The sequence below is a fragment of the Haemaphysalis longicornis genome, unplaced genomic scaffold (genome assembly GCF_048455015.1).
Source record: "Haemaphysalis longicornis isolate Haplotype H1 unplaced genomic scaffold, Haemaphysalis longicornis Haplotype H1 scaffold_3, whole genome shotgun sequence".
Lineage (NCBI taxonomy): Eukaryota > Metazoa > Arthropoda > Arachnida > Ixodida > Ixodidae > Haemaphysalis > Haemaphysalis longicornis.
The window spans coordinates 4,194,609-4,218,789 of record NW_027526335.1 but is presented as its reverse complement, the minus strand read 5'-3'; the positions used below and the strand labels follow the sequence as shown (position 1 = coordinate 4,218,789).

The following is a 24,181-nucleotide window of genomic DNA, read 5'->3' as shown; positions in this document are numbered from 1 at the left end:
GAATTTTTCAGTTTTTTTTAATTTATCAGTCTAAAATGCTTTCCAGCCTTTTAAAATTATGTTTGCACAGTGCCGTGTTTTAGGTAAGAAACTTTTTTTCTACAGCCCCTGATGTTTGGCCGATCCCCTGGGGGGGTATGTAACCCATATTATGGAACAACAATACAAACGAGAACAACAACAACTGTCTGCTCGGCACCCGTTCACTACCGTTGGCCAGGCTAGACCAGGTAGCGGGCATCAGGCGACCGGTCACGGCGAGTAGATGACGGGCAGCAGGCAGCTGATCGGCAAAGGGCGGGACACGCCTAAGTTGCGCGCCTCCACGAGTCAGGAGTCGCGCACAAGATGCCAAGGCGCCAGGTTGACCCCTCTCGAGCTCAGCTTCCGAACTCCCGACGAGCGTCTAGTCTTCCGCCTAAACGTCGCGCTCCTCGAACCTCCTCCGTCTCCTTATCCCGGCGTTCTTCCCCCGTTCCAGCCTGGCCTGCTCACCTTTGAGTTGCGGCGGGCTCTCATTGGACCACGTCTTCCCCACGTGTGGCATGCTACTTCCTATTTATCAGCACGACCACGCTGTAGAGAATCCCCACAGCCCGCATGCCCGCCACGAGCTCTGGGTGGACATGTTTCCGCCACTGTGTCGTCATCAGCAAAACGAGCGCCTCACCTCACCTTCTCAATACTTTAGGGGGGGGGGGGGGGGGGAGCGCGTATTGTCGTTAGCCGTGGGGTTTCCCGTAGCGCCGACCCATGGAACCAGTAAGTCCTTAAATTGTCCCGTCTCCCGCAGGAAGTTCTTGCAGCGATGGTTGCGGAGCCATGCGGTGGTTTTCACTGAAATATTTCGAGCCAGTGTTGACCATTGCAGCTTTGGAGAACTGTTGCAGACCATGGCATGCAGCCAAGCGAGCACGCTGCAGTGGCGCTGTTAAGCTCGTACCCTTACAGGATGCTTAGCAGAAACGCTCGTCCGGGCAGGCTCAGAAAACAAGGGCCGCCCGAATTCGCGGCTATCACTTTAGGAGCTATATTTAACATTTATATATGTCGAGCCGCTAAAAAGGATCACTTGAAACACTTGCCGACCAGTTTCCTCCTCGCGTCGATGATTGGGCGTGTGATGTCGTACATGGTAGAAAAAGCTTGTTGTTAAGTCCAACACTCCTTACCAGGACACCAGTGAAATACCCCATAAACCGGGAAACATCTTACCAGAAAACCAGTGAAATACCCATAAATTTTACCGGAACTGTCACTACCTACCCAGCAGTGAAGGTTAGCGTTGCCGCGACTTGTTTTGTTCGGAGTCATCATGGAAGTGGTAAGAAATTTTCCTCTATGAAAGACAACGTGTACATGTCTCCATGTTCCCTTCTTTGCGAACAGCCCCGAGGGCTCAGAAATCTACAATGGGAACTTCTTGCCCCTTGTCTTCACATTTAGACCCGTGGCGCTGTGGCCCCATGTCACAGAAAAGCCGGCGTCGTCTGCGGCGTAGACCCTGAACGAGAAATTCAACACAAGCAAAAACTTTCGTACCGCCGCCTGGCGGCCCTCACTGAAATCTTTGGGTCCGCAAGAAGTTGCCCCCACAGACAGTGTGCGAGCAGGAGCAGAACGTTTTCAGTGCTCGGATAGTTTTCTTGCGATGAGAGCGGGACCCAATAAGGCTATCGTGTTCTGCGCTTAAAGGCGGAGCTGAAGCGTCTTCCATATTTATCGTTTCCCAAACTGCCACCATTTTAGATATGCATCAGAGACAACTGTTAAAGCAATTCAGTGCTCGACTAGAAGCGTGTTGACAGCCTTTCTTCAAATCGTTTATAAATATGTCTGATTGAACGCTACTATGCACTCATTACAGTAAGCACGCTATGCCGAAGCAAAGCAACCATCATCAAGTGCACCGCTATGAAGCAGTTAAACCAGGAAAAATTGCCACAGTACGTAGGAGGCATTTTTTTCTGCGATAGTTCTACTTTCAACTACGAAGCTACTTATTCAACAGCTTCGAACATTAGCTCTCAAAAATAATCTTTCCGACAAGAAATCGCCGCCCGCTCCGGCTTGCTCCTGTTTTCCTCTAGAAAGATTCAAGAAAGGCTCTCGGCATTGCAGAGTGAAGTATTTATATCACTTTCGCGTGCTTATAGAGTCTGAACGAAGCGTCGACCGCGGATGCTTTCCACGTAGTCCTAAACAAGACAGATTTCTCGGAGCAGTGATAAATAGTTGAACATCATGCGGACAAATAAGACTAGCAAGAAATGGTGAGGGGAAACCCAAACAAGAGAACCGGAAGGAGGAAGCCACACTTCACCCAGGGACATTCCACCGCTCACGTTGAAAGCAAGCTGACGGAATCAACCACATAGACGCAAAAAAAAAGAGAGAGAAAGCAGGCAAGAACTTTGCACGCTTGCCGCACCAGTTTAGTTCGAGCATACTTCTCCAGATGCGAGACCGCCTGCAGGCTTCACTACCGATGCGTTCGTGCCTAAAAGGACGAAGCACGTGGCCGACACCACCGTCTCGACGCAGTATAGCTTCAGGCGAAATGCAAACACGAAGACGGAACCGACCAGATCGGAAGTGGAGAAGTGATCCATCTTCATCAAGGAAAGCCACCCCGTAAACTTGGCGCACCCAGATTCGCGCCGCTCTCGACAGGTTCAGACAAGTAAGATAACAAAAAAGGAGAGAGGGGGAAACGGGGGAACGAAATAATATGAGAAGCAGCGTCACTGTCCCACTTCCCAAGGTGACGCCTCTATTCAGTCGAGGCAATTCTTGCGTTGGAGCCCCCTCCAGAGATTCGACAGGAACTGGAGAAGAGGAAAAATATCGAAGGAAGCCGGCAACGAAGGGTGAACGAGTGATCGTTGGGAAAGAGACAGGATTGAACATGCCTCGTCCCGCTGTTGACATCCCCCCCCCCCTCCCGCTCTTTCAACCACATTTTTTTTCCTTCGTCTTCCCTCCCGTCTTCTCCCAAGGCCATATGCAGCCAAAGATGGATCGGTACTGACTGGGTTCCGCTAATAGGTACATCGTTTAATTCCCGGCGCTATTCCGTAGAATGAAATTTGTTTCGACCCGGGGCTCAATCCAAAGGAGTTTAACGTCAGTTTTTCGCGCGAACAAGCGTGCATCACTCAGTGGTCAGCGCAGTTTTTTCTCGTACGTGAACGCTACTCCTCACGTTACGTAACAACTCTTTCAAGGGCAGACGCCGAGGTATTTTCCGCAAAAGCGAAGCTGAAGTGGTTTACTTACCTCCTCCCTTTGAGTTTTTCTCTTTGTCACCGTACATGCCATGACACGAAAGCTCGTAGTCAGTGCGCGCTGATTTTGTGTGCGGTGTTTAAAGTGTTCCTTTTGACTATTTTGGCACAAAGTGCATTTGGAGGGGATGAGCGCATTTTTTGCGTCACCGTTGGCGCTTCCACTCCATATAATTCATTGTATTCTTTGGGGATGATACTCTGCATACATTTGGTCTCAGTTTGCTTTGTATGTATTTCTGAACACGGCCGGATGTTGAACTTGTCAGGTCTGCAGTAGTGGTGAATAAAACCGTTATGCATTACCTCTGGAATTAATCACAGGCATTGAGATAAAAAACACCGCCTTGCCTTGAAGAAAAACACAACTTACTCTGTTGTGGTCATTCACAAATTGAAATTGTTGACATCTGAAACGAAGTAAAAAATTGTGTTCGCGGAGAGCAACGACGACACACTCGCAAGCAGAACCACAAATGCAGCACATCGAACGAGGGTAGATACTATCCACGTGTAACGAGAAGAAACAGTTACTACAGAGAGACCACAACTAGAGCTTGCCGCGTACCCGCCGCGGTGGCTCAGTGGATAAGGCGTTGTGCTGCTGAGCACGAGGACGCAGGTTCGATTCCCTGCCGCGGTGGCCGCTTTTCTGATGAAGGCGAAAATAAAACACCCGTGTGTACTAGATTTCGGTGCACGTTAAAGATCCTCAGGTGGTCAAAATTAATCGGGAGCCCTCCACTACGGCGCGCCACATCGCCTGCGTTGCGTAGGCGCGTTAAACCCCACAATCAAATCAGTTTGCCACGCAGTACTGACAACAAATTACGGAGGTTGATGAGCACTTCCTAAGAATATGATATCAAAAGTGTAGTTGTGCGATATTCTTCTTCTTGGGTCAAACCCCGAAGACCACCTCCGAAATCTGGATCATGTATTAACACGGCTGTACGAGGCTGGGTTTCGACTGAACCACGACCAATGCCGGTTCGGGGTCACCTCCATCCCGTACCTGGGGTACACGATTTCCACCGAGGGGATACAGCCGCTTCCTGAACGAATCGCGGCCGTGCTGAACTACCCCATGCCATCCTGCCTAACAGAAATGCAATCATTTCTTGGCGTTGCTTCGTACTTACGTAAATTCGTCCCTCACTTCGCTTCTACCGCTGCCCCCCTTACAGACCTCACAAGGAAAGACGCAAGATTTGTTTGAAGTGCTGCTCAACAAGAGGCTTTTCAAACGCTCAAACAGCAGCTCACCCGTTGCCGGGTGCGAAACCATTTTAACGAAGACTGGGAGACAGAAGAGCATACCGATGCCAGCCAGGTTGGCCTCGGGGCTGTTCTTATGAAGCGCGATACAACCGGCAAGGAACACATCGTGGCGTACGCTAGCCGGAAGCTGTCCGACACCAAACGGCATTACCACTCGAATGAGCTGGAGTGCCTCGCCGTTGTATGGAGCGCCGACGACAAGTTCCGGCATTACTTGTTCGGCCGCGAGTTGGTGACGGACAACGCCGCAAGCGCCATCTCAAGCACAAGTTCGCCAGGTGGATCATTACTCTGCAAGAGTACACGTACCACGTACGCCATCGCCCAGAGGCGCTGAACCAGCTCGCTGACGCGCTCTCACGTCACCCCACTGTCTCGCCGTGGGGACAGTTGGATCCTATTTGCGCAGGAAGACGTTAGTAAAGCACAGCGTGACGATCCCGACCTGGCTGCGATGATTGGTGTTCTGAGCACCTCATCAGGAAACCCCAACTTCGTTCTTCGCAACGGAACACTATATCACCGCGTGTGGTCCAAAATTCGCAAAGAGGAACACCACGTCATTGCAATCCCTGCGGCATTGAGAGCTGAAATTTTGCGCGCCATTCATGACTCCCCCGAGGGCGGACACATCGGCCAGCGCGCAACTCTCCAAAAAGTACAGGAGCGCTTTTGGTGGCCGAAGATGCACAGCCAAATTCACTCTTATGTAGCCAATTGTGAAGTTTGCCAGCGGTACAAGCGAATTCCGGGAAGTCAGCCAGGCTTACTCAGCCCCATCACGCCTCCAGAGGCAGTCTTTAACACCCTTGGCATAGATCACGTGGGGCCTTTGCCCGCCATGGCTGACGGAAACCGCTATATCATTGTCGCCGTGGACTACATCTCAAAATACGTCGAGGTAGCCGCTGTGCCTTCCCTAGCTGCAAGTCACGTGATCGAGTTCCTGCCCAAAAAGCTAATATCAGACCACTCAACGACTTTCCGCAGCCGCCAGCTACGCTGTGTTCTTCGCCGAGCGGAAGTCGAACACCATTTTGCGTTCTCCTACCACCCCCTGCAGGCTAACGGCCATACAGAAAGAACTAACCAGACGATTCAAACACGACTGGCACCGTACGTGGAGACCCACAAGGCAGGGGAGGCCCACTGGGACAGGCACCTGCAGTCCGCTGCTTACTCGATCAACACGTCCTTCCAATCTTCCACGGGAAAAACCCCGTACGAAGTCGTTTACGAGCAACTTCCGAAGTTGGACGTCGCGGCCAGTTTGGACACTCCCGTCAAAGTCGGCCGACCTGTCGATCGGCAGGTGGTGTGCCGCAATATCAGAACAGAAGCACGGAGGAACGCTATCGATGCGCAGAGGACCCAGAAGAAATACTACGATCGCCGACATCAACGCGCACCGCAGTATGGTGTCGGTGACCAGGTATGGGTGCAACCAGGGACTCAGGCAACAGGCCAGAAGCTTCAACCTAAGTTTGACGGGCCATTCGTCACCACGGAGCGCTTAGGCGCGAATACTTGGCGAGTGGCCACTCCCTCGGGCAATGCAAACCTTGACAAGAAGAAAAGAGACAACTTCGCTGTCCATGTGTCACGCATGAAAAAGAAGATTGTACGTGCAGACTGACACTTCGCTACGCTTCGGTCAGGCTCGCAGTCGTGGCCGAGCGTAAAGGCGAAAACCCAAAGCCAAAACTGGAAGCGCGTTCAGCGGGCTATCGCCTACGAAGGTGGTGCAACCGAAGCCAAGCGGGGAAGGAGAGAAGGAAGCGTGAGCTCGAAGAGATTAAAGCGTACGAACCTGCTTACCGGTCGCAGCTTCAAGGCTTGGCAGTCAAGAAAACCTCGGAAAGCAAAGGGGAGGTTGTGGTAGGTCATTGAAACAGATAGAGAATTTGGAAAGAAAGAAAGAAAGCGGAGAAAAAATGCCCGCCAGGTGGGATCCGAACCCACGACCTCCAGAATACCGGTCTGGTGCGATAACCACTACGCTACCGGCGGGGCGATTTTCTCCCCCGCTTTCTGGGGTATTTATATCAATGTAATTTTTTTTCCTCTGCTTGGGGGTGGTAGCCAGCGCCACTCTGACTTCTCGGGGTGAAGGGGACCTTCTTTTTAATCCCCGCGTCGTGACTCGAGTGCCTACAACATATCGAGAGTGGTCAACCAGCGTTAAACCCTCTTAAGCTCCCTATGGCACCAAGACTGCCAGAACAGAGGCCCTCGCTATGCATGTAGCGAATAAGAATAGGAAATGAGGGGCTCGTTTAAATAACACAGAAATAAGGGTTGGCAGTCAAGAAAACCTCGGAAAGCAAAGGGGAGGTTGTGGTAGGTCATTGCAACATATATATATATATATATATATATATATATATATATATATATATATATATATATATATATATATATATATGGCAAGAATTTATCAAGAGCACATACTCATTCGAAAGAAACATACTTCCCTTTCAATTTCCTTAGCGCCCTGGTGCTAAATTGTCATCTCTTCATGGAACGAGCCCATGATACATCATTACATGATTCTGCGTATATGTGTTTGTATGTGGGTGCTTGCAAGAAACAAAGAAGGAACAAGATGTTGGATGGGGTCAGGCAGTGCTGATAATTCGAAGCAAAGGCTGGAGGAGGTGCGGGGCGATACCTTAAAGGTCATAAATTATCCCACGCAATCGTTGACCTCCAGGTCGTCAGCAAAGGAAGGAGAGAACGAAATTGTGCCCTGGAAGTGTCCATAGATGAGGTCACATCCACGACGCGAAGAATGAACTGAGCTTGAGGGCTGTAATTTCAGACATTATTTCTCGTATTTGTTGGTGGGGTGAGGAACAAATCAGCAGTTCTTCTTTTGTCTCTGACAACTGCATGCTCATTTTAAAAGACCACACCCAAAATGCCACGATCGATACCCGAGTTTTTACGTTCATTTCGCACGGGTCAGTGCCCCTGCATTAGCATGCCGCGATATCGTGCGCCCGCGGGTTAATGACATGAAGAATACAAAATGAGGATTTATTTCTGTACCGGCTTTGTGTGTGCTTAGAAACAAGTGCCTGTGTATTTTAATAAATTGGAATGTAACGGGGAACGTTTTGAACTGGCAATCCTTTGTAACTAATATCGTAGCAGTGAGTCGAACCGAAACCAAACCAGTACCGAAAACCGCCACCGAACCAATATTTTTACTAAATTGATTGATTGATTGATTGATTGATTGATTGATTGATTGATTGATTGATTGATTGATTGATTGATTGATTGATTGATTGATTGATTGATTGATTGATTGATTGATTGATTGATTGATTGATTGATTGATTGATTGATTGATTGATTGATTGATTGATTGAATATGGAGTTCAACACGCCGAAACTACACAGGTGATGAGGCGCGCCGTTGTGGAGACTCGGGAATAATTTTTATCACCTGTGGAACGTGTGCCTAAATCTCAAACACACGGCGTTTTTGCTTTTGGGCTCCATCACAAAAGCGGCCGCAGCGGCCGGGGGTCGAGCCCGCGTTCTTGGGCTCAGCAGGACAACGCCTTAGCCACTGAGACACCACGACGGGCTTCCATTTAAACTAGAAAAATAAGGTTTCAGGGATCCAGTTCGAAGCCTTCTTGCATCGTACCTCTCTCATCACACCCAATATGTTTGCACTGAAAATCACCACTCATCAGTTAAACAAATTTTTACAGGCGTGCCGCAAGCAGCCTTTTAGGGCCAGCTCTGTTTAAGTTATATAATAATGATATTGTAGATTTTGCAGGCTGCCGTTGCCTGCAACTAGAATTAGACGTGGGTGCGCCGAACCTCTATGTAACGAATTCCTGAATTTATCGAAGCTTTCTCAATTCCCCGTTGCCAGCCCCTTTGAAACCCAAGTGTTTCCGACGTTTATGTAACGAAGGCGTTGCGACCGTTAACCTTGATGTAACGAATTCGCTACGCTTATGAGCCGTTGTTTTTTGCGCTTTTCCTGAAAACCCGGATGGAGAAATGCAGTAATTTGGCGAACTTCATCTGCACCACAAACTACTGTGCATTTCCTGTGTGAGTGCACTATCCCGAACCGCTTTTTTTTTCGAAAACAAACCCGAACCGTTTTTTTTTCACTCATGCCTAACCGGTACCAAAACACTACAAACGAAATGAGAAACTGTGGCTGCGCAACAACAGAGTGAGGTGTGACTGCATGCCTACATACATACATACATACATACATACATACATACATACATACATACATACATACATACATACATACATACAAACTTACATACATACATACATACATACATACATACATACATACATACATACATACATACATACATACATCAAATCAGATAGGAAATGAGGGGCTCGTTGAAATAAGACAGAAATAAGGGTTGGCAGTCAAGAAAACCACCGAAAGCAAAGGGAAGGATGTGGTAGGTCACTGAAAGACATAAAGAATTTGGAAAGAAAGAAAGAAAGTGGAGAAAAAATGCCCGCCGGGTGGGATCCGAACCCACGACCTCCAGAATGCCGGTCTGGTGCGATGACCACTACGCTACTGGGGCTATTTTCCCCTCCACTTTTTTGATTGATTGATTGATTGATTGATTGATTGATTGATTGATTGATTGATTGATTGATTGATTGATTGATTGATTGATTGATTGATTGATTGTTGGGTTTAACGCACCGACACAACGCAGGCCATGAGGCGCGCCGTAGTGGAGGACTCTGGATTAATTTGACCACCTGGGGAACGTGTGCCGAAATCTCGTACACACAGGCGTTTTTGCTTTTCGCCTCCATCAGAAAAGCGGCCGCCGCAGCCGGCAATCGAACCCGCGACCTCGTGCTCAGCAGCGCTACGCCTTAACCACTGAACCTCCGCGGCGGCTCCCCTCCCCTTTCTGGGGACGGAGCTGGAACGGAGTTAGCTGAGCCGTTTGTCTCTTGCGGGGGGCGTCCTCAGTCCAGGAGGCCCTGGGCACGTGCGGCTGGTTGCGCCCGGGATATCAGCTCTTGCTGGTCACCCAGGTCGCCGCTAGCCAGCTGGCCCTTCCACTGCTCAGGGGTTGGGTTTGGAATGGGGAGTAGAGTTGGGTGTAGGTAGCTCACCCACACCGATTGGCAGTGTTTGCATTTTGGAGAGGACTGTGCAGGATAAATAGCATGAAGGCGTGTGCCACGGGGAAAGGTGTTGGTTTGCAGCCGCCGTAAGATGCACTCGTCAGTCTTGGGAAGGTTCGGATGGGGTGGAGAGATGTGCTGGCGTTGTCGGCGTAAATGGGCTACGATGTCAGCGTAGCGGAGGGGTATGGGCGGAGAAGCAGTTGGGTCATCAGCTTCCGAGGGTGCCCGGGGTATGAGGGCGCGGGCAGAGGTGCGGGCCGCCCCATTCCCAGGGAGAGCCGTGTGACCCGGTGTCCACACGATGCGGATATCGGGAATTGGCGTCTATCGTTGGGAAAGAATGCGGAGGGCAATGGCCGGGATTCTTCCAGCTTGGAAGTGGCGGCAAGCGGTCTGGGAGTCTCTCAGGATTGTCACGTACTCTAGATCGGTGTGGGCGGCCAAGGCGATTGCAATTTCTTGTGCTGTTGTTATGTTGTTGGTAAGGGTATGGTTGGTAAGGTAGCTGGTAAGGTTGGTAAGGTAGCTGAGTTGACAAGGCGTCCCATGGAGTCGACGACGGCCGACGTGTGGGCTGAGTGAGAGGAGTATAGAGAGGCATCCGCCTATCGAGTGTCGTCACGAGATCCGTACTTGACGTAGATGTGAGCAGCCCGCGCCGTGCAGCGGCCTTGGTTATACGTAGGATGCATATGGCGGGTATATGGCAGACAGTGATGTGACGGCGGATAGCTGGTGGAATGTGTTGAAGAGTATGTTCCGGGGGGGGGGGGGGGGGGAGTGGATAGCATAGACGACGACTTAATATTGAGCGATGAGGGGTTCTTTTTGAAGGTAATGGCGCACAGAAACGGGGACAAAGAAAGGAACACACGGACAAGCGCCTTCTATCAACTGAGTGGTTTATTAGAAAAACCACAGACTTTTATACCCTACAACACTGCGCAGATCAGTACAAGAACCCATTACCGGCACACATAGCAAAAAAAATTCCCCCGCATTTCCCCGAGGGGGAGAATGTGAAAGTGCGAATGCACGGTTATCGGCCCGCTTGCGGCGCTTGCGCTCGGCCCCCGCAGCCCACCGCCTCGCCTCCTTCTCTTCCATCGGGTTTGTAGTATCACGTGTACACCACGCAGTTATCAAGCCGCTATAACGCCGCTGAGTCGCCAACGCACGCCGCTGACGACGTAGTTTGAATGCGTTAAAGATATAAGGCGCGTCACTAACACTGATACCAGGGTCGCGTCCGTGGCTTGGTCGGTAGAGCGTCGCGCTGCGGCCGCAAAGTCCTCGGATCGAAACCTGGCGCCGGATGCTGTTTCTTTTTTAAATATAAAGGAGCACTGCGGACGCCGCCGCCGCCGCCGCCGGCGGTGGATGGTTTGGGGTCGCTTATAAAGTGCATTCGCACTTAAAACGTGTACACTCATCAATTCACACCAACGCTGATAGTAGCGACAGTTCCTTATCTAACAATGTTACTGAGGGATGGCTTACACAATCTTCTTTTTGGTGGGAACGTCAAGAGAGATCGTTGAGGCATTCCATATTTCCCACCAAAAAAAAGATTGTGTAAGCCATCCCTCAGTAACATTGTTAGATAAGGAACTGTCGCTACTATCAGCGTTGGTGTGAATTGATGAGTGTACACGTTTTTTGCTATGTGTGCCGGTGATGGGTTCTTGTACTGATCTGCGCAGTGTTGTAGGGTATAAAAGTCTGTGTTTTTTCTAATAAACCACTCAGTTGATAGAAGGCGCTTGTCCGTGTGTTCCTTTCTTTGTCCCCGTTTCTGTGCGCTATTACCTTCAAAATGAATCAGTTCCAACTAGGCCGGCTCACAGTGAGGGTTCTTTTTGGCTGGTGAGGTGCGCCTCGATGAGCTCCTCAAGGGTGTTGTGAACCCCGAGTTGTTGGAAACGGATTGTTGACGTGGTGATAGGTAGCCCAAGTGCCATTTTGTAACTTCTCAGTATGAGGGCGTTTAATTTATTGCGTTCCGCAGGTTTTACTGTGAGATACGGCGTGCCGTATGTTATGCGACTTATTAGGAGAGCCTGTACAAGACGCACAGTGTCGCGTTCCTTAAGGTCTTGACGGCGGTGGGCGATTCGTCGAATGAGGCCAACTAGTTGCAGTACGGTGGTTTACAGTTGGATGAGAGTTGCGTGGCCAGCCCCGTCTTGTTGAATTTGAAGTCCCAGTACCCGAAGAACGGTCACCTTGGGAACGGGTTTATCCTGTATGCTGAGTGAGGGCTCAGGAGGTGGAGACGGTCGTCTGCCATGAGAGCGGGTGCGGAGAACGAGTAGAGACGATTTTTCCGCGGCTCAAGTAAGTCCGCAGGTTGTCAAATAGGTGAAAGTGGCATCGATAGGTTGTTGGAGTGAGTCTTCCTGGTCGCCTACTGATCCACCGGTAGTCCAGATGGTGAGGTTGTCGGCGTAGAGTGCGTAGTGAATGTGAGAAAGAGAGTCAAGAGCTGGTGGTAACCCGAGAAGTGCGATATCGAAGAGGGGTGGTGATATTACTGAGCCTTGTGGCGTGCCCTTGGGTGGTGGGTGGAAAGAAGAGCTACGGAGGTGACCGATTCCGATCGGAGCTGTCCGGCCAGTTAAAAATTTTCTCGTACCCGCCGTGGTGGCTCAGTGGCTAAAGCGTTGTGCTGCTGAGCACAAGGACGCGTTTTTTTTTTTTTTTTTGAGACCGCACAAAAGTTACCGCACAAGCGGCGGTCACTTTTCTGTTAGAGGCGAAAAGCAAAAAAACATCCCCCTCGCGAGGGGCACGGTCAAATGCAGAGCATTTTCGGGGAGCGCACATACCCGATTTTATCTGGTTCGAAAGAAATTGACAGCGAGAGCGAACGCCGAGAACCGCCCCATCACGGCACGACCGCGCCACGACCACGTCACGACCACGCCACAACTGTTGTTGCTCCCGCGCCAAACTACGACGCATGCGCGCCCCACCTGTTGCTGAACGCGATCCGAGCACGCAGAGAACACGCGAGGAGCAGCGGAGAGCAGGCGAGGAAGAGTGGGGGAGAGGGCGCACCTGGAACGGCTGTTGCGGATGCCGAGGCACGCCAACGCCGGGTGACATCGTGAGTTAAAGAAATGCTCTGCATTTAAAATGGGCGTACGTAGTTGTAGGTGTGGAGGCCGCAATTGGTGCTTTGAAAAGCAACAGTAATACGGCAGATGAATAATCGAATTTGTTTTGTTGTTATAAAATTAAAGCATCACAAAGATTTATTTGTCAGGGACAATTTAGAAACTCCATGCAAGATGAACAAGAAAACGATGTTACCCTTTTTTGTTGAATTTGGATTCGAGACAAAGCAAAAAAGAAGCCATGTGGGTAACCAAGACAAGTAGGCGAGGAACGTACGTCGCTAGCTGCAATGGCGCCGCCCACGGCGGCCCGCAATTGCAGCGCCAGATTTCCCTCTAGTACGTATTAATATGAAACTCCATGCAACAGCCCGAGCGCAGGGAGCGGCTCTCCCGCTCGTCCCCGAAAGGTGGCGCCCTCGCCGAGAACAACTGTCAACTCGCCGAGACACGGCCATTGACAGCGGCACGGCTCGGCCGGCCGCCCGTGCGTTTGCTGGAGCGGCCGCTCTGCTACCCGGGCCAGTATTCAGGCATTTACGCGCTATGTGAAGAGCGGGCGGACCTGCCACATATACTATAGGCTGGTTCTCAGACAACCCAACAAGGTCGTAAAATCCCGAATGATGAGCTGTGGGAGAGCGTGCTGCTCATCTCCGATCCAGACGTTCTACTCTGCGCTGTTCATTGGCTGAAAACACCGCCAGGACCCAAGGGCTGCTGGCACGCGTTTGGGGAGGAGGACTAGTCCTTCTTGCAAACAACCGGACAAAAATAACAATCTCTCTCTCTCTCTCTCTCTCTCTCTATCTATCTATCTATCTATCTATCTATCTATCTATCTATCTATCTATCTATCTATCTATCTATCTATCTATCTATCTATCTATCTATCTATCTATCTATCTATCTATCTATCTATCAATCTATATTTCACTCTCTGTTTCTCGTGAACTGGAGGCAGGGGAAGGCAATAGCTACGACAGCGGTGGAGGAAAATTCCCGGTGTATACGAGAGCACGCAGCGAAGGCAACCGCGTCATACCCTCGACGGGCAGTTGCTTAAAGCCCGGCCAACGCAGACGTAGGGGCAAGGGATTCAGTGACATGAGTACCCATAAACAAGAACACCTCGTCTGAGAGTTTGTTTCGTGGTTTGAGTTGCTGCTTCTAAATCTAAATTCTTCAGTTGGAGCCCCCATTCTTATTTCGCCCTCCTTTTTTTCATCGCTTTGTTGGTTTGAATCGGGAAATATGAGACACCATGTATTTCTTCATACTAACTGAAAGCAGGAGGCTGTAAAGAAGTACCCTTTTTGATAACAAATGAGCGCTTGCTTTCAATAAATCATCTCACTCCCGAGCAAAAACATGCATTGAAATTGAAGACTCATTCATTACTAAAAAGTGTCCTCCCTTGGAGCAGACTGCCTTGAAGTAGCGCGAAGAAATACGTGTGATGTCTCATATTTCCTGATTCAACCCACCAATTCCACGATATAAGATGGAGAAATAAGGATAGAGTCTTCTACTCAAGAATTTACATTTACGAAGAGCAAACCAGCGTACGAAAGCTTGTCGACCTGGCGTTCTTTTTTTAAAGTAACGAAGTAGCATACGAGGATCGAGCACAACGTAATTTCGTTACGAAACCTATTGCCATTTCAGTTATTCTTCGTATGGTGCCTGGCGTGTTGAGTAAGGGTGTCACTACGACCAATCATGTTTGAGTCTTCAGGACCGCGGTCCAATATGTCCGTCTGTTCGTTCATAAAGCCTGAATTCTTTGAGCAGCAACTCGTGGACTGCCAAGGAAGCGAGAAAAGAAGAGATAGGAGGGATATAACAATCGGGTGATTGGCCCCGGGGACGTAAGCGTCGATGCAGCGCACGTACGCCGCCTCCTCCTATATAGAACACACTAAACGGCGACGCATTGTTTACCGGCCGGGTGGCTCCGGCCGCCCAACGAATTCTTACTGCCGCGATTCCGTACAACGCGTGGGGCTCAGGAAGCGCAAATTTCCGGGGATCAGTGCTCGCTCGCACGAACGAAGCAGAGTTGGCATTCGCCGACTCGCTTTCTCGCTTCTTTCGTCCTCTTTTCTGCGTCTGTAGCTGCATTTTTGTTCGTCCGTTGCCTCACTGCATCCAGGCATGGTGTTGGCCGTATCGCCTTGAAGTAGCGGAACTAGCGCCGCTGCCCTGTCTCCGCATGGGGCTTCCATGCCAACAGACACGGAATGCTCGCTCATTTATTGCCAATTTACCGACCGAAACGGAGTAAGCATCTGCGATAACATTAGGTTATCAATCGTTCCCTGTTCGTATTTTGTTCTCGTTAACGTCAGCTTGGTTTGTAGGTACCTTTCCGCTGTATAAGAGGTGTTTCGTGTCTTTAAAAATGGTAACCACTGCAAAGCTTGAAAAACAAAACAATTTAAACTCCTTGAAGGCGGTTCCTTGCTCCGCCCAGGCAAAAGTGTTTGCTAAAAGGCCCCGAACAGGAAACACTGGGATGATAGCGAACGTAAAGAAGTGAGTTTTCTTTACACTCAACGTGAGAAGAAAGCCATGTTTGTTTAAGTGATATGGCGTAAATGTGCTGCCTAAGTGATTTTTATTCCTTCCGTTCAAAAAACGCCCGCCGCACGATTGCTATCCTTGGCTGTTAGTGAAAAGAATACCGGCGTTGCGTGTTTTGTGTTCAGAGCGAGAAATCGAATTCATCACTTTTGTACCGCGCCTTTCTACTTGCTTCGCTGAAAACGACTCCGAAAGACGTTAGCCCTTCTGCCACGACTGCCATGTAACACACTCTCCCCTCCCTTCACGCGCTTCTGCACTTCTCGCCCCCCTCCCGTTAAACGTCACGCTGTCCCCCTCACCTCCTCGCCACCCCAATTCAATCCTAACTTTCCCGTCATGCTCTTCCCGTTATGGAGGGGAATAAATTAATTACAGATGTGTATGACAGCGCTAAATTAAATATTTGTTTTATATAAAATCTGTTTCACAATAAAAACATATACTGCTAGCTTTTGGCACCTTAATACATTGGTCAGTATGAATATTGGAATGGCTGTATTTGATTGCGACTTCGGCATAGCAGGTAATTTAATCCCTTTGGCGAAAGGCTCCCGCCAGGCGACATGAACTGAGTGTTACTGATAGTCAGTTATCAAAAAATGTTGGTAGTTTTGCTCGCCAAGGATTCCCCAGATATGCACAGTAAAGTCAATAGCAGATATTGAAAAACAACCACAATAACATTCCGTAGTATTATCGAGGTAATCGTATAGATAGCCTTTTATACAATGAGTAACTTTGAAGAACATCAATTTTTTGCTATAGGCAATTTACCATCACTACTACGCATACTCGCCTCTCGTTGTCTAACTGGCTCTAAGTAGCTTTCGTCTATCGTCTTTTTCTGTTACCTTAAACTACTTTAGATAATGCAGCACCAGAGTTGTTATTATGGGGGATAAGATAGAAGTACCTACTCCGGCATTTTAGCCCTGCCATTTTCAAGCAGCACACCCCTTACGCTGACTCCCGTTGGCTGAGTGTTTTAAACAGCGTGGAACATAATTTGCAAATATTTTATTCTTCAAGTTTAGTGCACTGGATCATCTGGCGGGCTTGAACAACCTAAATGAATTTTGAGAAAGTAATAATCGCTGCTAAACAGAAAGCCAAAATAAAGCCGACTTTATTTCGTCCTCGGGCTCATTCACCTTGCGCGTGGGCCCTGAACGAAGCACAGGCTTCTTTCCTCTCGTCATTCCTCTCTTGGCGAGCTTAGTTTGTTGTCGCTTTGGAGAAACACCATTACGACTTCTCTTCCTCTAAGACTAATCAGAATATATTGCCCACAGTATTAGCTGAGCCCCCGCGGGAAATTAGAACTTGTTTCCAGGTGCAAATGCAAGCAGCGAAAACGTTATGTTAAAAGATCTCACAGCTCCGACATAAACAGCCGAGCGCTTAGGTCCACTGTCATAGCTCGGAAAAACTGGATGCCACTCACTCACACTCACTCAAAAAAATATGTTTATCCTTACGCACTCACTCCCGTTCACGCTCGCCACTCCACCTTCACCATTCGCACTCACTCGCGCTCACGCTCGCCACTTCGGCCTCACCACTCGACTCACTCGCGCTCACGCTCACCACTCGTCGTCACCACTCGCACTCACTCGCGCTCGCGCTCACCACTCGTCGTCACCACTCCCACTCACTCGCGCTCGCGCTCAGCATTTGTCGTCACCACTCGTCGTCACCACTCGAGCTCACTCGCGCACACGCTCAGCACTCGATTCACCACTTACACTCCCTCGCACTCGCACTCACCACTCGCTATGGTCACTCCAACTCGCTCGCAATCACCACTCCCTCCACTCACAGGCACTTGACACTTCCATCCCGCACTCACACGCACTCACAACCACCACTAATTCGCATTCCAAATCACTTTGTTAATTTACAGCATGGGAGTTTTAATTTCGCTATGTTTGTAAACTACTTGAATCGTTCCATTTTGTGGAGACCTTCAATGGGGCCCTATTGACACCGACACCTCAATGATACCGTTACGCGAAGCGAGAAAAAAATTGGGTGTTTTATGAGAGAACCTTCACATTGGCTATGAGGCATGCCCCAAAACAACCATTAACTACAAGCAATTTGATCCAACTGACAAAAAAAAACTCTATTCAAGAATTAAAACTGGAAGCCTTCTCCCGTGCAAACTGAGTCAAAGTCACAGTTTCAAATCCAAACTGATTCAACAGTGTCGGAATGGAGCGGAACGGGAATTCCACTTCCGGTCACCGAGGCGAACGGTCGTGAAATCATGAGCTCGTTTCGAGCGGCAACAGCGGTCGACGCCGACCGCGGAAACAGGACCGAAGGAAAGGAAAACCAGGATTTTCAGATTATCTTGCCGACGCTGCCTACCGGACGCATTGTGCTCAACACCGTGTTTCTTCACGCCGATGTAAAGGGACGACCGTACCGAGTCGAAGACTTCAGGGACGCTCTGGCCAAACTTGGGGCACTGCCCGAGGTAATTTCCTTGGGTGCCTACCAAATCAATCATGTTTGGGCTGTGACTTTTAGGAGTGCAGAAGCGGCAAAGAAAATGCTGACCACGACGGAGCTGCAGGGTGAAGGGGCGTCGCTGCCTCGTCATCGACCCAGAGAATCAGGAGGTGAAGCTGAAGCTCCACTGGCTTTTGCACGGGGTGGCAGACGAGGAGATTCGTTCAGCGTTTGTGCCCTACGGCAGAGTCAGCGAGGTTACGAGGGAACGCTGGCGGGTCGCCGGCGTGAACGAAAAGACTTCTACTACGAGGACTGTGCTTCTCAAGCTCAAGTCAGGAGTCAAGATCGGTGACCTATCTCACCAAATTCGTGTTGCCGGAGAACTGGCTCTCGTCGTGGTGCCCGGCCGGCCCATGCAGTGCCTTCGCTGCAACGGCGAAGGGCACGTGAGACGGGAGTGCAAGGTGCCTCGGTGTTCCCTGTGTCGACGCTTTGGCCATGATGAGGCCCAGTGCACGAGGTCGTACGCGAGTGCGGTTGGGCCACATGGTCACGACGATGAGTCCGAACACCTCATGGATACCGAGGAGGCCGAGGAAGCAGCCAAGGGCACGGGGGATCAGGAAAAGACGGAGGAAGAGGCCACCACGTCAACGAACGCTTGCGAGGCCATAGCGGCAGCAGGCGGAGGAGACAACGACGTGCCGGAGCAAGCTCCGGCTCCCACGGATGACCTGTCGAAAGACGGTGGCACCCGAACGAACGCCCAGGCAACGGTCAACTACGCCCCCGACGCCATGGACGTGCTCGGGAACCCGGTCACCAAACGGTGCCACATCGACGTTGCCGAGGGTGGCGCCAGCGACCCTGCAGTTCAGGCCGCCGAGCCGCCGATGAAGACGACGCCGGGACGCCGCTCTACGACGCGGCTTAAGCCAAGCGTCGCGGTGGAACGCAGGAGTGTAGAGGCGTCGGGAGCGTCTCAAAAACAGCTCGACGACCCAGGGCCCAAACGCGTCGCTTAGCGACGCGCTGGGTGTGAGCGGTGAATATTATGCCCCCGGTTTCCATTTCTTCACGGGGAAATGTCTTCTCTGAACCTAGCTACCCTAAACGTCCGCGGTCTTTCGAGTAAAAGACGGCAGAGTGAGGTGCACCGCCTGCTAACAGATCTAGACGTAGACGTCTTAGCGGTTCAGGAGACAAAGGTAAAGGGGGGGGGGGGGAGGAGGCCGGGGGCATGGTGCAACGTTTCACGTCGCGGTATTATGTGTGTGTCAGCCACGCAGTTGGCTTTTCTGCTGGCTGCATGTTATTGGTGAAAAAGTTGCCGGGGCTTGGAGTGCGAGAGGTGTGCTCTGGCTCGTCAGGGCGACTCGTTGTATGCGATGTAGTATTGAGTGGTGAAGAGTGGCGAATAGTGTGCTTGTACGCGCCGAATGAAGTTAGAGAAAGGGCTGAATTTTATAACAACATTAGGCCGCATCTGTTGACAGACAAGCGTCTTGTCGTACTAGGGGATTTTAATTGCGTCTTATCCACGCGAGATAAGATTAGTAATCAGCCATTTCGTGACGCGAGCACGGCTGTGCTGCCGGAAATAATAAATACTATTGGGTTAGTGGATGTGGGTGAATGTCTAGAGGGAGGACGGGAGGTGCAATTTACACATTTTCAAGGAGTCAGTCACGCTAGACTGCATAGAGTGTATGTATCGTGTGATTTAATTGAAAAATGTGAAGGGCCTGTATCATTTTCAGATCACGGCCTGGTGGTGTGTAATCTAGGATACAAGAAACGGACTAATCCTTTCCCGTGGGAGCTATGGAAATTAAATGATAAGTTACTTTAGGATGAAATCTTTTTTGAAAAAGTGAGTGGTTTGATTCGGAAAATAGAAGGGGATAAAATCAGTGAACAGTGGAAGTGGTGTAAACAGGAGGTAAAAATGAGGGCCATTGAGAGGTCCACTGTCGTACGATACGAAGAGAAAATTATAGAAAAGACACTAAGGTGAAACCTAGAAAAACTTATCCGTGAAGATTGCAATGCGCCAGGGGTGTTTAGTGAGGATATCAGAAAAATGAAACAGAAACTTGAGGTGCCTGACGATGAACGCTACCGGGGAGCCCTCGTGAGAGCGAGAGTGGACCGATTAGCCGATGGAGAGGCCCCTACCAAGCGTGCGCTGGGTATAGAACGGGCGAACGCTCGACGTAATCATATAAGGGAGATAGAGTGGGAAGGACTGGTGACGGGTGATCAGCAAGAGATTGAATGGGCTTTTCATCACTACTACAAAGATTTGTTTGCCTTCCGCAGGGCTGAGGTGGAGGCCTTTAAAAACGAGTTTATGAGTGCTTTCCCAAGGATTGATGAAGACTACAAAAAAAATTTATGCCAGCCTATTGCAGTTGCTGAAGTTGAATGTGCAATCGATAGTTTGAACAACGGAAAGTCACCGGGTCCAGACGGGTTAACTGCAGCCTTTTACAAGGTCTTCAAAAACGATTTATCGCCACTTTTGGCCGCACTATTTAACGAGGCCTTCGAACTAAAGGCATTGCCACCCTCTTACGGAGAAGCGCACACGATACTCATAACTAAAACAGAGGACACAGACAAACTTAAACATGTTACAGCATATCGCCCCATATCCTTGACAAATGTCGATTACAAATTTTTTATGAAGGTGCTTGCACAAAGAATTCAAACAGTCATCAAGCAGATTGTAGGGCCACACCAGACGTGTGGCATAAAAGGACGCACTATTTTTTCAAACACACACAAGACGAGATGTGTGCTGGAATGCTGCGACGCTGCCGGAGCTCGCGTGGCTGTTCTCCAGCTTGATTTGGAGAAGGCGTTTGACTGTGTGTCCCATGAATTATTGTTGCTGATTTTAGATCTTGTGAACGTTGGAACAGTCATCAAGGAGGGGGTGGCTCTGGCGTACCGGAAGTGCACCACGAGATTAATTGTAAACAAGACGCTGGGGGCCCCCATTACCGTGGAACGGTCGGTGCGCCAGGGCTGCCCTCTGAGCCCACTTCTTTTCTGCCTGTATATCGAAACGCTCTGCTTAAATATAATTGAAAGTGAACACATTCGCGGGTTTAAGCTATGCGAGGCAGAGGTAAAACTTCTGGCCTACGCAGACGACATTGCTCTTTTCTGTACGACCAAGGATAGTGTTACAAAAGCGGTGGACATTGTTAAACGTTTTGGGTCAATCACAGGTAGTGGGGTAAACTGGGGGAAATGTTTGGGATTCTGGCATGGGGACTGGTCTTTGACACCGGAATTTTTTGCCAACGTGAGCTGGGAAACCAGTCCCGTTAAGTATCTAGGGACGCCACTGGAGTGCTACCAGGACAGCGAACCGTATTGGCGTGCCGGAACGCACGACATACGCGACAGGGCAGAAAAGTGGAAAGGGATTTTTCTTTCAATGTTTGCTAAAGCGACTGTTTGTAATTTATTTTTTATTTCCAAAGTGTGGTACGTTATGCAAGTGTTGCACTGCTCGCGTTTCAATGTACAGAAAATGCATCGTGCATTTGCTGTGTTTATCTGGTCATCTACATGGGAAAGGTGCAGTAGAGATAACCTTTTTCGACGCGTCAAGGAGGGCGGTCTTGGGTTGTCGCACCTGTTTGTCCGCCAGTTGGTGAATAGGTTCCTTTTTCTTCGCGATACAAGCGATCCTTTTTTGCGAACAGTTTGCCGGGTGCGGCTGTCTCAAGCACTGCCGGAATTTGTCGTATCCAGTTTGCACATACAGGGAAGGATTTCAGGATATTTTAAAGAAGTTTTTATGTCACTCAGGTTTCTGTCAACTGGTTTTTCAATGGAATATTTGAGTACAGTGTCACGTAGAAAATTATATAAAGATGTTTGTGACAGTCTGTTCCCGATGCCGCGATATACAGAACTGTACAAAGAAGACCCAGGGCAGGATGTACTGAAAAGAGTTAAGCGTATGGCTGTAAAACCGGGGGTGAAGTCCTTTTTTTTTTCAAACTTCATTCGGGGACACTTACTGTGCAAACCTGGTTAAAAGAAAAGGGGTTAGATGCACCATGGGGTACTGACTGTACAATTTGTAAACAACCGGAAAACATAGACCACGTTTTTATACACTGCTGGATGGCGGTTCACTTTTGGGATGTTATGCAGCGAACTTTGCACAAAGTCTTCCCACTTACCCCGCATGGTATACGGTACTTACCCACAGAGAATAACGAAGGAGTCCTCTACGATTTAATAATGCTCCTGGGCCTTCACAGCATATGGAGGGTGCGCATGGCGTGGCTCCATGGCGACGTGGATGCCCGACCGGCCCGGCAGTTTCTGCGGGAGAGTGTCACTCAGTTCGTTGAGGGGCTGAGAGTCCAGCAGCCAGTACCAGATTGGTTGGATTTTCTGGAGCCGTTAATTTCTCTAAAGTGATGATTAAATGACAAAGCCTAGCCGGAGGCACGGCTGGTATGTTAATGTCGGTGTGTGTTGTACCAAATGCAGTGTGGTTATTTTTGTGTTGTAAGTGTGTGTTGAAGACTCGTAATAAAGAAGAAAAAAAGTGTCGGAATGGAGCAATCGGATAGACGTCGGCTTCATATCGCGGGAAACCCAGGTTCAACTCCGACCCCGGGAAAGGTTTTTTTTTTCCTTGAGGCGCTTGATGAGCCTTCGCTTATCGTCATCATTGTTTTGGGAAACCCGCTGTGTAAAGTTGGCTTTCCTGCGGTGCTTTTTAAACAGACGCCGAAGCCATCAGGGAGGAACAGAAAGCTTCACATAAAAAAATGGTGGAGCTTGCACTAAGTCGCGCAAGGCTTGAACCACAACGAAGCTGGATGGTTTCTATCTGTGTAAGCACTTTCCTTCTACGTAAGCACCCCCACGCAATGCATTAGGTTTGAAATTGTTTATTTACGTGTTGTATCGTGGCTTTTGACTGTGGTAGTGGTAGTCATTCTCATATCCATCCATATCGTCGTCATCGGCGGGTGGGCCCGGGTGCGTATTCCCATACCATATCCCGTAGGGGCCCAGGCCGACCACACCACCTAAGCAGGGGCGCAGCCACAGAGATTAAAAAAAAAATTGCAATCTTTTAACCTCCTTGGACGCAGCACCGTGAGGTCTCTACCTATATGTGCGCGACTTCATGCGAGGTGGATTTCTTCTTTTTTCCCCCTCCCCTCGTTTCGACTGCTTGTCAGGCGGCCGATGGTTTCGCTCCGTGGGCGGGGCTGGCCTGCGGCGCTGGGGAAGCTGACGCACATGTGATAGAAGCTAACCTTTTGTACCTGAGCCCCTGATCTCTCCGCGCTCTTCTTGCGCACCTGCAAGTTGACGCTGACCTCCGATCGTGTTCCTAAATAAGCGAGGCCCACCACTGGAGAGGCCGGCGCTGCGATCGTTTTGAAGTCACTTGTAGGATCACCGTTCCTATCTTGCAGCCTAGTTGGCTTGCAGCGCGTGACACTTCGCTTAGGAAGCGCGTTCTAAAAGTATTTTCGTGTTAATTCCCTTTGTTTGAAGTTAATTCTCAGTGCGTCAAGAGCAGTTCGACCTCATGGGGACTTTATAACCGTATCAACTGTGTTAGATTATCTGCAAATACCATGAGCGTGGCGGTGTATTACGTATGCGACCGAAGCGTAAGCAGCGGCTTGTTGCCTCGATCAACAATGTGGACTACGACGATCGCCGAGTGAAGTTTCTAGATTTCCCTTGTTTGCAAGAAATGTATAAAGCAGGAAATCGTGAAGCGTTAACTACTCGCAGAAGCACACGCACCCGCCGTGCCTGCCCGCGCGGCCGACGGTGCGGCTCGAACCGACGCAGGTAGCGACAGCAACAACTTGTCGCCGCTTTTTAAAATCACACAAGTCGTGGAAAATAAGTTCCAGATTGGTGAAAGTGGATGCTAGTGTGATTAAAAATTCTGATAGGTAGTGTCATCAGCTGTGGTTTTCAAAGCGATGCTCCGCGATTCACGCCGACCGGCCGCGTAGGTCGGTCCCGGCAGCGTCGGCCCGTTCACGCACGGTGCGGCGAGCGGTCGAAGGATGGCTAAGCTTGCGCGCAAGAATCGACCGAGGCCGTGCAGGTATCTTGATCGTCGATCGCTTCAACAGAAATCACCGCGCTCACAGAGTTCCCAGCGCGGTGAAATGTTCTGTTAAGGACTGTCACTCGCAACTCTAACGGCGATGAAATATCTGCTGCGACGCGAAGCCAAAAGTTCCCAACACCCGATTACGTGCATCCGAA

At 49.8% G+C, this 24,181-nt stretch overlaps 1 protein-coding gene and 1 non-coding gene across 4 annotated transcripts in view; one reads left to right on the top strand and one right to left on the bottom strand.

The window, feature by feature from the left end:
- Positions 1 to 24,181, top strand: part of LOC144173162 (uncharacterized) — a 152,954-nt gene that overhangs the window by 72,636 nt on the left and 56,137 nt on the right. The window lies entirely within an intron of this gene.
- Trnaa-ggc (transfer RNA alanine (anticodon GGC)) lies at positions 9,089 to 9,163 on the bottom strand. The gene has a single exon. It is a non-coding gene; the product is annotated as a tRNA-Ala (tRNA).